Source organism: Alligator sinensis, unplaced genomic scaffold, assembly GCF_000455745.1.
Source record: "Alligator sinensis unplaced genomic scaffold, ASM45574v1 scaffold46_1, whole genome shotgun sequence".
Taxonomy (NCBI): domain Eukaryota; kingdom Metazoa; phylum Chordata; order Crocodylia; family Alligatoridae; genus Alligator; species Alligator sinensis.
Genome location: NW_005841907.1, coordinates 334,169 through 348,089, shown reverse-complemented (window position 1 = coordinate 348,089; position 13,921 = coordinate 334,169).

Here is a 13,921-nt window from a genome sequence, read left to right as displayed (position 1 = left end):
CACCCCGTGCTGTTTTCCTGCGGCTGGTCGCATGTGCAGCTCCATGGGCTGCTGATGCACCTTGCACCTCGTGTGCCACCTATCAGCAGCCTGTGGAGCTGCATGCGCAACCAGCCACGGAAAAGCAGTGTGGGGGCAGTGGTGGCCACCTTGTACGAGCCCTGCCTCCCAAGTCGGCCAGCTGGGCAGCATATGTACGGCCTGAAGACGGGCACCACTGCCCTCACCCCTGCTGCTGGGAGCGGGCACAGAGACAGACTCCCCTCCATTCCCATTCTTGATCTGCCCCCACCCACCCCCTTCCCTCTCCTCTGCCCCTTCCCCTTACCTGCTGGGGTCTGTGTGTGTATGTGTGTCTGTGTGTGCATGTGTCTGTGTCTGCAGCTGCATGTCTGTGTCTGTCTGTGCCTGCATGTCTGTTTCTGTGTCTGTCCCCTGCCTGCCCAGCCACAGCAGACACATGGCATTGCACAGCTCTTGGGGCAGTGGAAGCAGGGTGCACAGTCCAGTGTACAGCAGCAACTGACTCTTCCATGCCATAGATCTGGGGGGCACATGCCCCCTGGACCTCCACCAGGGTGCGCGCAGCAGCAGGAACTGCCCCCTCTCTCCCCGTACCTCCCAGACAAACCACTGTTGTGGCTCTGTCCTGCACCCTGCCCCAGCTGTGCACCACCTGCTCCTGCCCCAGCCCCACTCCCTCCCTCCCCACAGGGGCCTCAACCTGCCCCCCCCCTTAAAACCAAGAAAAAATATAAAGGGGTGCATGAGCTGAAACTGTAAGGCAGAAGGGGTACACTTGTTAAAAAAAAGGTTGAAAACTGCTGCATTAATGCATTAGCATGGTTTTTGCCTGCTGTGTTAACATGCAGTACAATTAGTTCACTGCGTATTTAGCATCTTGTGTAAATGCGCCCACAGAATCCAAATACAGAATCGGTGATACACAATCTGTCTGTAGTTAAAACATGGTTGTTTACAAAATGTACACAGCTCAAACAGCTCTCTAGCACCTTTGGCTCCATGATACAGAGTTTTTGACGCTGAATATGTCTCAAGTGCATGTACAAAAAATGTTCTTAACCTTGGTTCGATAACTCAGGTTAGTGTCACAGAGAAGACAAGAACTTGGGCTTTATTTTGGGTTATCAGCTCAAATTCAGCCCCATACTCCCTTAAGATCATTAATTTAAGTTTTAAGTATATAATAATACCTTATCTGCCTTCATTATGATTTTAACCTGTTAGATCATCCAGGTTTAAAAAGCACATTTTTACAGTGCTTTACCCTCACTCTCATTTTGCTCTCTCTTTGGAACGTCAACTATTTGTTTAATACATATTTTTCCTCAAGGTTGGGATAGGAGAAGGATAGGTTTTTTTCAAATCTAAGGTGTTTCAAACTCACATAGCCTGGAAATGTCACCTCCCCGCTTTTATGCAGCTGCTCTGCAAAACAGTAGAATACCTTCACCTATGCCGTACATTTAGCAACTCTCAGGGCAGGGTTACTACGTGGCATTTTTATCTCTTTCTGTGGGGAGTTTCATCCTGAGTATTTATACATCAATTACTCTAATGGGCAAGCCATTAAGCTTGTCATAACAGCCCCTAAGCTAAGGCCTGGTCTACATTAAAAGCTTTACTAGCAAAACTTCCCTTTTTTGTCATGAGCCTGCAATCAATTTTGACTCCAGGAAAAAAAAAAAAAACGCTGATTTTTTTCCAGCAGAATTATTCCATCCCCAAGCTACATAAACCCTGTATGAATACAGTTTTCCTGGCACAATGAACATACAGTTGCTAGATTTGTACTACTATAAACAGTCCTTCAACAATAAGCCCACAATGCAACTATTCCCACAGCAGGGAACTTTTTTTTAACTCTGCTACCTAGAAGACCCAAGGAATTGAAACACATGCCCCACTGCAAGTTTCTAGTTTGGTTCTAGACACATTTCTTTGCCTTTGCCACTCTACAAGTACATATGTACAAGCTTACCCCTACAACAGTAACATGCATCAGGAGAGATGTCCTATATGTTCTCAGCCTGTAGAGAGAAGAACCCATGATGTTCCAATCATGAAGAAATGAACCTACAGCTGTTTCAATCATGAACCCACAGCTGTTTCAATCATGAAGAAATGAAAGATATGTACACTGACTTTGCAAAGGCCTTGAAGAACCAGAGGTACAGCTGAAGTGAGGGCCCATGGAAATCATAGACAAGTAGGGCTGGAAGGAACCTCAAGAGATCATGTAGTCCAACCCTCTGCTCAAGGCAGGATCATCCCTATCTAAAGCATCCTAGGCACATTTGTCTAACCTGGTTTTGAAAACTTAGAGAAAAACCCTTACGCAGAATTGCCAGGCATAATGCTTGAAACATCAGAAATGCCTTTTAACTTGTCACAGGTAAAGCCAGTCACAGGATGAGGCCAGTGTCAATGCAAGGACAGGAGTACTTCCAAGGAAGAGGACAGGAGTACTTAAATTTACTCAAGAGATCCAAGGAAGAGGACCATGACTCCCTCCCCTCCCACTACAGAAAAGGTGAAACCCCCAAAGTCCATACCCAAATGACCATGGGGCAAAATGTCTTCCTGATCTGAAATGTGGCAATTTCTCTGACCCTGAGCAGAGGAGCAAGACCCTGTAGCTAGGAATCTATAGTTTTTGAAGTCCTAGGCTTACAAGTGGACAAAGAATAGAACCTCACCTTTCATGTTCTCTCCATACCTCCTAGTTATGACCAGTTCAGTGTAACACCAGCCATGATCCCTCTGTTTCCAAAAGTAATAGTAGATGGCTCTCAAACTGCAATATAAAGCAAGCTGGAACTGACAACAGCTCACTGAGGATGAGGATGCAGACTGTCCCTAGGCTAACCAACAGTAAAGTATATTCTATCACGACAGCTCAGAGACTAGTTTAGTACCTATTTTATTTACATTTCTTTGTCCACTCAATAGTATTTTATTTCTATTACTCAACTATTATAGTTTATTTATTTATTTGTATTATTATTTAATTTTGAATTTAGTCATTTACTGTGCCAGATTCACATCCAAAGCAATTTGTGTCCTTTTTGTGTATGGAATAGATGCGGTGTGAACAGTACCCACAGCAATCTCTCTGGAAGCTGGAAGAGATTCTTGTTACCTGAAGAGATAAACCGACTTCTGTTATCATCAGGGATCCTGGTTTTCTCTGATTCAAGAAAAAAGTTTTCAGATTTTAAAAATGTAACCCCAGATCCACATTTTCCCGTGATTAAAATGAAACACCACTAATAGGTAGATAGCTAGGCAGACAGACAGTGGTATTTCATTTTAATCATGGAAAATGTGAGTTTGGGGTTACTTTTTTTTAATCTGAAAATTGGGATGTTTTTAAATCAGACCAAACCAGGATCCCTGGTGATCACTGACACTAGATTAATACAGCAGCATTTCCACTGACACAGTGCTGTGTTAATCAGGTAGCAAAATCTGTCCCATGGTCTAAAATGAGATTCTAAAATGAGTCTCCAAACCTATTCAGTTTGGTTGTTCTGCCAAGCCTGCTATCAAGAGAAATAATTACTGCCATTTGTGATGGTTACTCGTGGTGGAGATACTCTTTCACAGGAAACTGTGGACACCTAATTTAACACATGAAATAACCATCCACTAAAAATAACCTTTACTAACGGCTGATAAGGTAGATTCAAAATGGTGATTTCCTGGTGAACAGCTTTGTTCCATTACCAGTCTCTCAACATAGTATCATTTCAATGTATAAGACTCTCCTAGGATTGCTGGGCACTTTTCATTTTATTTAGAAGCAAAAAATTAACAAAGGTCATTATGAGCTATATGTTGAAAATAAAGTGAATGTTGCATGAGTCATTTCTAAATTAACATGATTGTTTAAAAATATATGAAGCACTCAAGTGAATGTTAATTTCTCTCCACTGCGAAAAACAATTTTAAAAGATTAGAGCCTGGCACATTTTTAGGAGAGATCTAATCACGCTTGCTAAAACACAAATTTCATACACCACAATAATTTCTAATCATTCGACACTCACATACCCAGCATTCAAATGTCATCTTTTAAATGTCAAAATAAAATTAATATTTATTACCATACCTCTGAACTAGCATACTTACAAAACTGAAGCTCAGGAAATTTTCTAGTAAGCCCTTTTTGTACATTGTCAGTTAAAGGTATTTTCTAGAGCTACTGCTATGCCTCAGGGACTCCCAGAATTTCTGAAGAGCTCTGTGGCTCATTTTGCTAACTTCTGTGGCAAAAAAAATTGCCAGGGGCAGGTTAAGAATGAGAATCTAAATTCTAGTGGTAACTTTTCTCCATTGTTAGGTTGCTGTAAATAACACCATCACAATCTTTGACAAATATATCCCCCCAACTAACATAAAGAACGTTGTATGCTACCAAAGGCTTAAAAATAGCCACAGACTGTTCTCAATCAAATGAAACACCAGGGAAGTTCAGAGGAAATAGAACTAGATCTGAACTTACAAGTAACAGCTCTGCTACAGGTCAGATTAAAAGGCCAAGTTGTGAACGCTCACTCTGGGAGGAGTTCAGCTCTAGGTCTGAACTTCAGGGGCTCAGGCTTCTCTAGAAAAGTAATATTTTTAATTAGTGGGTAATTTAAATGGAGATAAATGAGAAACCTCAACCCCTTCCAGTATGCTATGTAGAGTAATGATGGCTATTCCCTGTGTTCATTAGTACCATAAAGGAGGCAAATAAAGTAGAATCTCAGCTCACAGGAGTGTTCATAAGGATGAATTAAATATAGCAGTCTGTGGGCCCCTGGGGATCTGCAGTCTATGTCTAAGGGGTCCACAAAAGATAACTATGATGAACCAAAAGTGTGTGAGTACTCACACTTGCAATTCAAAGGTGTCTGCACTTCCACTCAAAATTTCCAAAGGGGTCCACACCTCCATTTGAAATTTTTTATGGGTCTGCAAAAGGAAAAAAAGGTTAAAAACCACTGAATTAGAGAACTAATGTCTCACTACAATTTTCTTTACATCATCCGTGGCTATTGCACAGAGAACTCCATGAGTAACAATTTAATGAAGGCCTCTCCAGTGGTGCATCCAGGGTGAGTGCACTGGTACACTTGCACTATCCTTTGATTCCTGCTCCACCCAAAGTTAAAAACCAACTGCCTGGCAGTGGCAGCAGCATTTCTAGTCAGCTAGCAGTGAGGGAGTCAATTGACTTCATGGCTCATTATAATTTACCTGATCCCTTCTAAACTCTTTATTTCCCAGGTGATAATGACCCTCTCTTCTTTTTAATGGTCTCAACATTCCACGAATAAAGTTATCCTTTATTCTGCAATTCTGCTGTCTGATAGCTGTTCTCAGTAATAAAACTCCTATTTCACAGCCCTGCACAGTGTTTTTAACTTATTTCAGTGAAGTTGTAGTTTTGCTTCACTTTTAAACTGAGTAACAAAGCCCTAGTAAAACATATTGGTAAAGCTTCTAATTTACTTTTAACTGGAGAAAAATGCATGTTGTTTTATATGTGATGATGCACCTCACCATCTGCACTCCCCTTTTCAAAATTCTAGATCCACCCAGTAGCTTCTCTAGGTTTTGAGTCAACTATGAGCTGAAACCATGTAGAATCCTAATCATAAATGTGTCCTTGACTAAGGTAAAAAAGCACCACTGACTTCTCATATATTGTGCTGGTTTTAGGGCACACATTGTTTTTGCTTCCATTATATTGCTAGAACACCTATATGGGAAGGAGGAAAGGTCTGTTGTAGGCTGAAACTAGATACCTGATGTAAAAAAATCATTTGTGGCTCCTGTCTTGTTCATGCTTCCCTTGTCTCCTTCCTGTTCTGGTCTTCTTCTAAGCGTGTCTCTGCTTGCTGTGTAGATCAAGCTACAATGAAAATCTTTCCAAATTGAGAGGGTATCAGGACTAGGTTTCATATCATAAGCCATATGGATACTAACAGTACCTAACAAACAGACTGTAAACAGTTAACACTACTGATACTAGCCCCAGCACTGTTCACAAAAACATAGATGCACACTGTAGAAGTTCCATCTCACGAGGCGATAAGTTATAAATGATTGATGGTTGGGACTGCTTCATCTTTTTATGCAACAAGGGCTGGAAAAGGGACATCCAAGGCACAAGAATAATCACAGTGGAAACTGCTGGCCAAAAGAATCTAAAATTGTATATGAAGAATGTGGGATCTATGGGGACATTTGGTAGAAGTATATTTTTTGCTGAACAGCCAGAAATGGGAGGGGAGGTGTAGAGAGGAGGGTTTATGTTATTCTTAGTCTATGTTATTCTTACTCACTCACCTTAATTATTTTTCCTAGCCTGAACTACAAATCTCAAAAGAAGCTTTCATGCAAAGTAACTGATGTAGACAATACTTCAATTTGTTTTATGCTGACCAAAGACAATTTAAGAACCGTGAAACATATGTTATTATGAAAATGTCCCATATATTAATATTAGCAAACCAGCAGTTTCATAAACCAGGATATTTTCTAAGAGGCAAAAACCTATGTGCCATTCACACCTTCAGACATTTCCCCATTAAAGTCATAAAATCATAGAAAAGTAAGGCTCAAAGGGACTTCCACAGGACATAGTCTAACCCCCTGTCTGAGGAAGAATCATCCCTATCCAAACCATCCTATACAAATCCAATGTCCAACCCATTACCAAAGCTATACAATCAACCCTGGCACAACCACAAGGCAGAACACCCAAAGGTAAAGCCAGGGGACCATGTAGGCCAATGTCCTGCTGCTTTAATGTTGTTAAAATACACTTGAGAGATCCAAGGAAGAGGGCCATGCTTCTGCTACGGAGGAAGAGAGAACCTCCCACAGTTTGTACCAATCTAACCATGCGGTAAACTTCTTTCCTGATGCCAAAACTGTGACGATCAGTCTGAGCCTGGCAAGATGTTCTAGTCAGGAAACTCCGGGTTTAAGTCCCAGCAGGAGCACTGGCACACCCCAGTTAAAATCCCCAGCCTTAACTACAGCTAACACCCAACCTTACTGAGGAAGGTCAAAAAAACAAAAAAACAAAAACAAGCCACTGACATGTGAACACTGATGTGTAGCAGCAGGAGCGAGGTGGAGGAAAACTCCTTCCTGGTCCCATGTGGCAAACACTGAAGCCCAGAAGAAGGGAAAAAAACCATAGTACAGCATACACATAGCTACTCCTATATCAGTCATGCTCAGACTTTTGACCCCATAGGCTAGATAAGTTGCTTGGGGCCAGTCCACAGGCCAGATCAGGCCCTGTGTGCCAGGATCAGGCCCCACGTAACATCACTCCACCCCATTCAACTTTGCACTACCCCAGCAGAGGAGTGGCCATTAGCTACCACTGTTCTACCACCACCACATTTTCAGACCTGTGGGGAGCCAAGAGGGCTGGATGACATGGCTCCATAGGCTGAGAGTTTAGCACCCCATTTGAGATTATCCCTGGCCAGAGATCATCCCTGAGTCCAAGAATTTTTCATAGGAATGGGCACTAAAATGAATTTTTCAGAATAACATTTTATCTGTACATAACTGAACAAGTGTAAACAATCTAGCATTGTCCATGACCCTTTGTGCTCATTTTCTGCTTAACACTATTTTTTGATGAATGACTTCAATGGTAGACACATCCACAGAATATAATCTTCAGGACTGACCGTAGAATATTTGTAGACTAAAACTTTTGAATTTAAAGAGTGAATATTCTTGCAGTGTTATTTATTCTAATTTCTACACTCATCTAATCGGTGACCACAAGCATACTATATGATGTATGCATCCAATCACAATCAAGTAGCACTTTACATTTTGAATAATTTTAACAAATGAATCACAGGATCTATCAAAAGGTACAGATATTCTGGAAGAAAGTTGAGCATATTAATGTATTAAAATGAAATATAGTTAAAGAAGAGGGTACATGATACATGTAAATATAAATACCAAGTTGCTGATAAAAAAAAGAGTAAGGCTTCATAAAAATATAGTTTAACTGGAAAAAAATGATGGCATGCCTGCCTTTTCACAAAAGGATAACATTAATGACCCTTTTTACACCAGTATCTGAACATCTGACCTGATCTTACTCCTTCTCTGAGCAGTAGTAGATGGTTGAGGTTCTGTAGGTTGGTTTCCAGATAGAGGAGAAATCAGAACATGGAATTCTGTATAATAAATGGCTTTATTCACACCTATATAGCAGTTCAAGAACAGAAGAACACAAATAGCAGGCAGGAAATTCTCTCTTCCAGAATCCTACTCCTCAAAACAGTGCTTCCAGGATGTCCCCAAAACAGATAGAAAGATCTAAAAATAAAGCACAGAGAAATTTGTGTTATCTGTCAGTTTCTCTCCATGCACCACTGTACAACAGAGAGAGCACCTGATGATAGTGCCTGTCACTTACGAAAGTTCATGCCTCTCTCAACCAATTTCTCTCTAAAAGGGTGTCACCCTCCCCTACCTTCTACTGGAGGTCAGACTAACCACCTCTGTGCACCAGTGTAATATTACAGCAATACACCAAAGATTTAAGACTTGTTCACCCTGAAAAAAAAGAACTTTTCACAATGTAAGAGCACCATCTGTTGGATATTGTTATAATATATTCCAGTTTATTCCCTCCTTTTTTTTATTCAGCTGGCAGTAATAAGGCTATGACAAAGATGTATTTCTGCTGGAGTAGTTAGCAAAAGCTGTAGAAGACACAGGAAAACTGTACGAATCTCAAACATGCAATGGAAAGAAGCTCTGGAATACAGTGTATAACCATACACTGCTAAAAGAATTTACAGGACAGTGTGATTTCAAATGCAGTCATCAGAAATGCTTGAAATAATAATTAAGAATACTCAATAGTAATCCTCCAAAATACTCTTGTTCCATGCATAAGCTCTTCAGCAAATTCAAGAGATCATTTAAACAATACCTGAACCATGTAAGTGGTTGACACATTTTGCACGCGTTCTTAACTGCAATAATATATAACCATGTATCATACCTAGTTCTCCAGTAAAATGGCTTTCAATGATAGAAGGTGTTTATTGTAATGGAAAATACTGACAGGTATTGTTGCTCAACATGTAAATTAACTTTGTTCTCTACAGAGCCAGGTGGCCATTTTGGGACTATCAACATAGGTAAAATAAATAAGCTTCCTTGCTGCAGAACATGACATCTCATCTGTAGATTCACTGGTTTCTAATTTCAGCTACCCCAGTGATCTGCTATAATACCCCTCTGACAATAAGATTAACTGGCCTCCTCTCTGCTCAAGAATGCTACACTATATATCACCAGGTGAAAGTGGTTAAAGGTCATACAAACAAACATCACAAAAGATGAGGAGAAACAGCAAGAAACAATAATTCCGTTCTTTTTCAACTATGCACCATGGGCCAATTTCATCCCTTGGCCAATTAAAAGATCAATACAATGAGCTGCCGTTATTTTCTTGCTGCCTGCCATATAATTGTGGTTTAGGATTCCAGCACACTTAACTAAATGCACTACTCAAGTAGAAAAATCCAAATTTTAAAATGAAAAATGTATTTTTAGAAAATGATTTCTGAAATCCTTTGTATACAATTTCATAGAGTAAGATTTGTTCACAGTCATATAACTTAATATATAGATAATTATTATTTATGCATATTATTAATATACTGTATAGGTTTTTTTTTTCAACAAGAGCAAATATATTCCAAGAGACTCAAAAAAATGAGGAACTCCATCAACCTGTCACCAATTCCTGGCCTAGGACAAGGAAGACTTCCCATATGAGGTCAAATGAAAGGTCAGAGGGTGCAAGTCACCTGGAGCAGAAGCCCTATACAAGACCACATAACCTCATGAAGGGGACGTATGAGGAACAGCCCTGCAGGGAAACATGCACAGAAAACATAGGCTTTTAGACTTCTTAAGATCTAGTAGTCCCAATTTCAGTCCTACTGATGGTGCCTGTTTGATATGTAGAGGTATCTTTGAAAAACATCAATCTCTGAAATTTAAACAAACTTCCCTAGAAAAAGGCATAATGTGTATAACATGACTGTAGTACTGTCCTCCCCACAGCAAGGGCTAGACCTCGCTACAGGCATGGTTAAGTAAGCTGGATCTTTCAGCTCAGACAACACGAGCACCTGCTTTAAGATGCAGTCAGCAACGTTTTCACACATGGAGGCTTGGGTAAGAGGAGGGCAGGCATTTGGAGCCAGCTGCAGTGTGCCACTACAAAAGCCCCCCCTCTACTGAAGCCTGTGTCTCCTGGCTGTGGCACAGCACAGCAGAATGCCCCTCTCCTGGACCCCCAGGAAGCAGGGACAGCTGTCCACTGCAAGAGCCCCAGGCAGCTGTCTGTTGCTCAGTGCAAGGGCATTTGATAAATGTTGATGATAATCACAGATCTGAAGGCCATAGGTAGCTGACCCCTGTTCAGCTCCAAAAGATGTAGGTTCAATCCCCAGTGCTTACAATGCAGTCCTAGAGTGGTAGTCATTGGGTGTAACTCAGGGGCTGAGAAAACTGTATGGTTTATGCAACAACAGCAACCAACAGAGAAGCTACGGTAATTCGGGCAGAGGCTTCACCAATAACGTTTTTCCAGTTAACAGCTTTGCTACAAGGTCTGCTAACAGGTACACCAAGTAGAGCCAAACTGGATACAAGTGATACAGGAGTATTCATGCCTCACTAATCATATAGATAACATCATATCTTTTATCTTCAAGGCCAGCTCTGATTTTCATATCCACACTCCCCAGAGTGTCCACAGTTGTACCAGGTCCTGCCACAGAGCATGCAGAGATTATAAAAGGATTATTGCCCCGTCACTGGTCATATTATACTCTCCCTTTTTTAGGGAAGTTTGCTTAAGCTTCTGAGCTTCACCTACCTACCATCACTTAAGGGCTTTTAGAAGCAGGGTCTGAATCTGGATCTCTGAGTAGAATGATTCCCTGAACAGGGTATTCTCTTATACCCTCATCAGGAGAATTAATGTTGTACTTCTTTGTGAGAGTCATGGAAGATCTGGTCCTCAATGCCCATGTCTACATGAGACGCTGGCTGCGCAGCAGGCCATAATTACTGTGCATGTGTCACATGACAGAAAGTGTGATGAGACACTACTATACAGTAGTCATGAGGTACTGCATAGTCATAAAAGCATAGGAACCTAGAAAATTAGGGTTGGAAAGGACTTCAGGAGGTTATCTACTACAACCCTCTGCTTAAAGCAGAACCATCTCCAACAAGATCACTACAGCCAGGGCTTTGCCAAGCAAAGCCTTAAAAACTGCCAAGGATGGAAATTCTACCACGTCTCTAGGTAACTTATTCCAGCACTTCACCACCCTCCTAGTGAGAAAGTTTTTCCTAATATCCAACTTAAATCTCCCTTGCTGCAACTTGAAACCATTGCTCATTGTTTTGTCATCTGACACCACTGAGAACAGTCCAGCTCCATCCTCTTTTCAAACCTCCTTTAGGTAGTTAAAGGCTGCTATCAAATCCCCTCGCAGTCTTCTCTTCTCCAAACCAAATAAACCCAGTTCCCTCAGCCTCATGTCAGAAGTCATGTATCCCAGCCCCTGAAACATTTTTGTTGCTCTCCACTGGACTCTCTACAACTTGTCCACATCCTTTTTACAGTAGGGGGCTCAAAACTGGAAATTATACTCCAGATGTGGCCTCATCAGTGCAAAATAGAACAGAATAATCACTTCCCTTGATCTTCTGGCAACGCTCCTACTAATGCAGCCCAGTATGCTGTTAGCCTTCTTGGCAACAAGTGCACACTGCTGACCAGGGATCCTGGTTTTCTCTGACAAAGAAAAAAAAATTGTAAGCGAAAATCCACATTTTTCCATGATTAAAATGAAAAAACCACTAATATATATAGATATAGATTAGATATAGATATATAGATATAGTGTTGTTTTTAAAAAAGTTGTTGGTCTTAGTTTAGTTCTTAAGGTGGAAGTTGTCTTCATGATATAAACATGACATGGGCCACATCTATACAAGACGCTGAATGTGCAGTTGTTACTGCACAGTCATTTAGTACTTGCATAAACTGGAGCTCCTGCACAGTCTCACGTAGGAATGGCTTTTTTGTGATGCTCCTGCCAGGGTGCAGTCAAGGGGAAGGGCCTTGGCAGGAGCAAACACATCCTGCAGATCAATGCAGGCTGCACAGGTGGTGTTGCCAGCAGGGATTCAAATTCTTCAACCATGGAATGTTATTCCAAAAAGGATTGCTAGGAAAAGACGAGTTCCACATTTTTCCACATTATTCAAAAAAGTAACCAAAATCCACATTTTTCCATGATTAAAATGGAACACCATTAATATATAGCTGTATGGATTTTGGGTTACTTTTTTAAATCCAAAAATTGGGGTGGGGGGCATTATCAGAGAAAACCAGGATCCCTGCTGCTGATTCATATCCAACTTATTTTCCATTGTAACCCCCAGGTCCTTTTCTGAAGAGCTGCTGCTTAGCCAGTCAGTCCCTAGGCTATAGTGGTACATGGGATTCTTCCATTTTAAGTTCTGGACTTTGCACTTGTCCTTGCTGAACTTCATGAAATTTCTTTTGGCCCAATCCTCTAATTTGTCTAGGTCACTATGAATACTCTCCAGTGTATCTACTAGACTCCCCATCTTGGTGTCATCTGCAAACTTGCTGAGGTTGCAATCCATCCCATCTTCCAGATGGTTACTGAAGATATTGAACAAAACCATCCCCAGGACTAACCCCTGAGGTACTCCACTTGATCCTGGCTGCCACCTAGACATTGAGCCATTGATTAGTAATCTTTGAGCCCAACCTGCCAGACAGATTTCATACACCTTAGAGTCCATTCACCAAACTCATAATTCCTCAGCTTGCTTGAGAGAATGCTGTGGGAGACAGCATGAAAAGCATTGCTATAGCCAAGGTACTTTATGTCCACAGCTTTCTCCGCATCCACAGAGCCAGTTATCTCATCATAGAACACAATCAGTTTGTTCAGGCATGACTTGTCCTTGGTGGATCCATGCTGACTGCTCCTAATCACCGTTTTCTCCTCCAGGTACTTAGAAATGGATTTCTTGAGGATCTGCAACATGCTTTTTCAGGGACTGAGATGAAGCTGACTGGTCTGTAGTTCCCTGGATCCTCCTTTTTCCCTTTCTTAAATATGGGTACTATATTTGCCCTTGCCAAATCATCCGGGACCTCTCCTGATTGCCATGAGTTTTCAAAGATGATGGCCAGCAGCTCTGCAATCACATCAGCCAACTCCCTCACCACCCTCAGGTGCATCCCATCTGCTCTCATGGACTTATATATGTCCAGCTTTTCTAAATAGTCCCTAACCTGTTCTGTCACCACTGTTGGCTGATCACCTCCTCCCCAAACTGTGCTGCCAGGTGCAGTAGTCTAGGAGCTGACCTTGCCTGTGAAGACCAAAGTATAAAAGTCGTTGAGTACTTTAGCCTTTTCTTCCTTATCTGTCACAAGGTTGCCTCCCCATTCAGTAAGGGACCCACACTTTCTCTGATCTTTCTCTTGCTACTGACATACTTGTAGAAACTCTTCTAGTTACCTTTCATATCCCTTGCCAGCTGCAATTCCAATTGCATTTTGGCCTTCCTGATTTCATCCCTACATGCCCAACCAATATTCTTATACTTCTCCCAAGTTGTTTGTCCAACCTTCCACTTCTAGTAAACTTCCTTTTTGTTTTTAAGCTCACCAAAGAGTTCTCTACTAAGTCAAGTTGTTCTCTTGCAATATTTGCTATTCTACCTGCACATTGGGATAGTTTGTTTCTGCACCTGCAGCCAGGTTTCTTTAAAA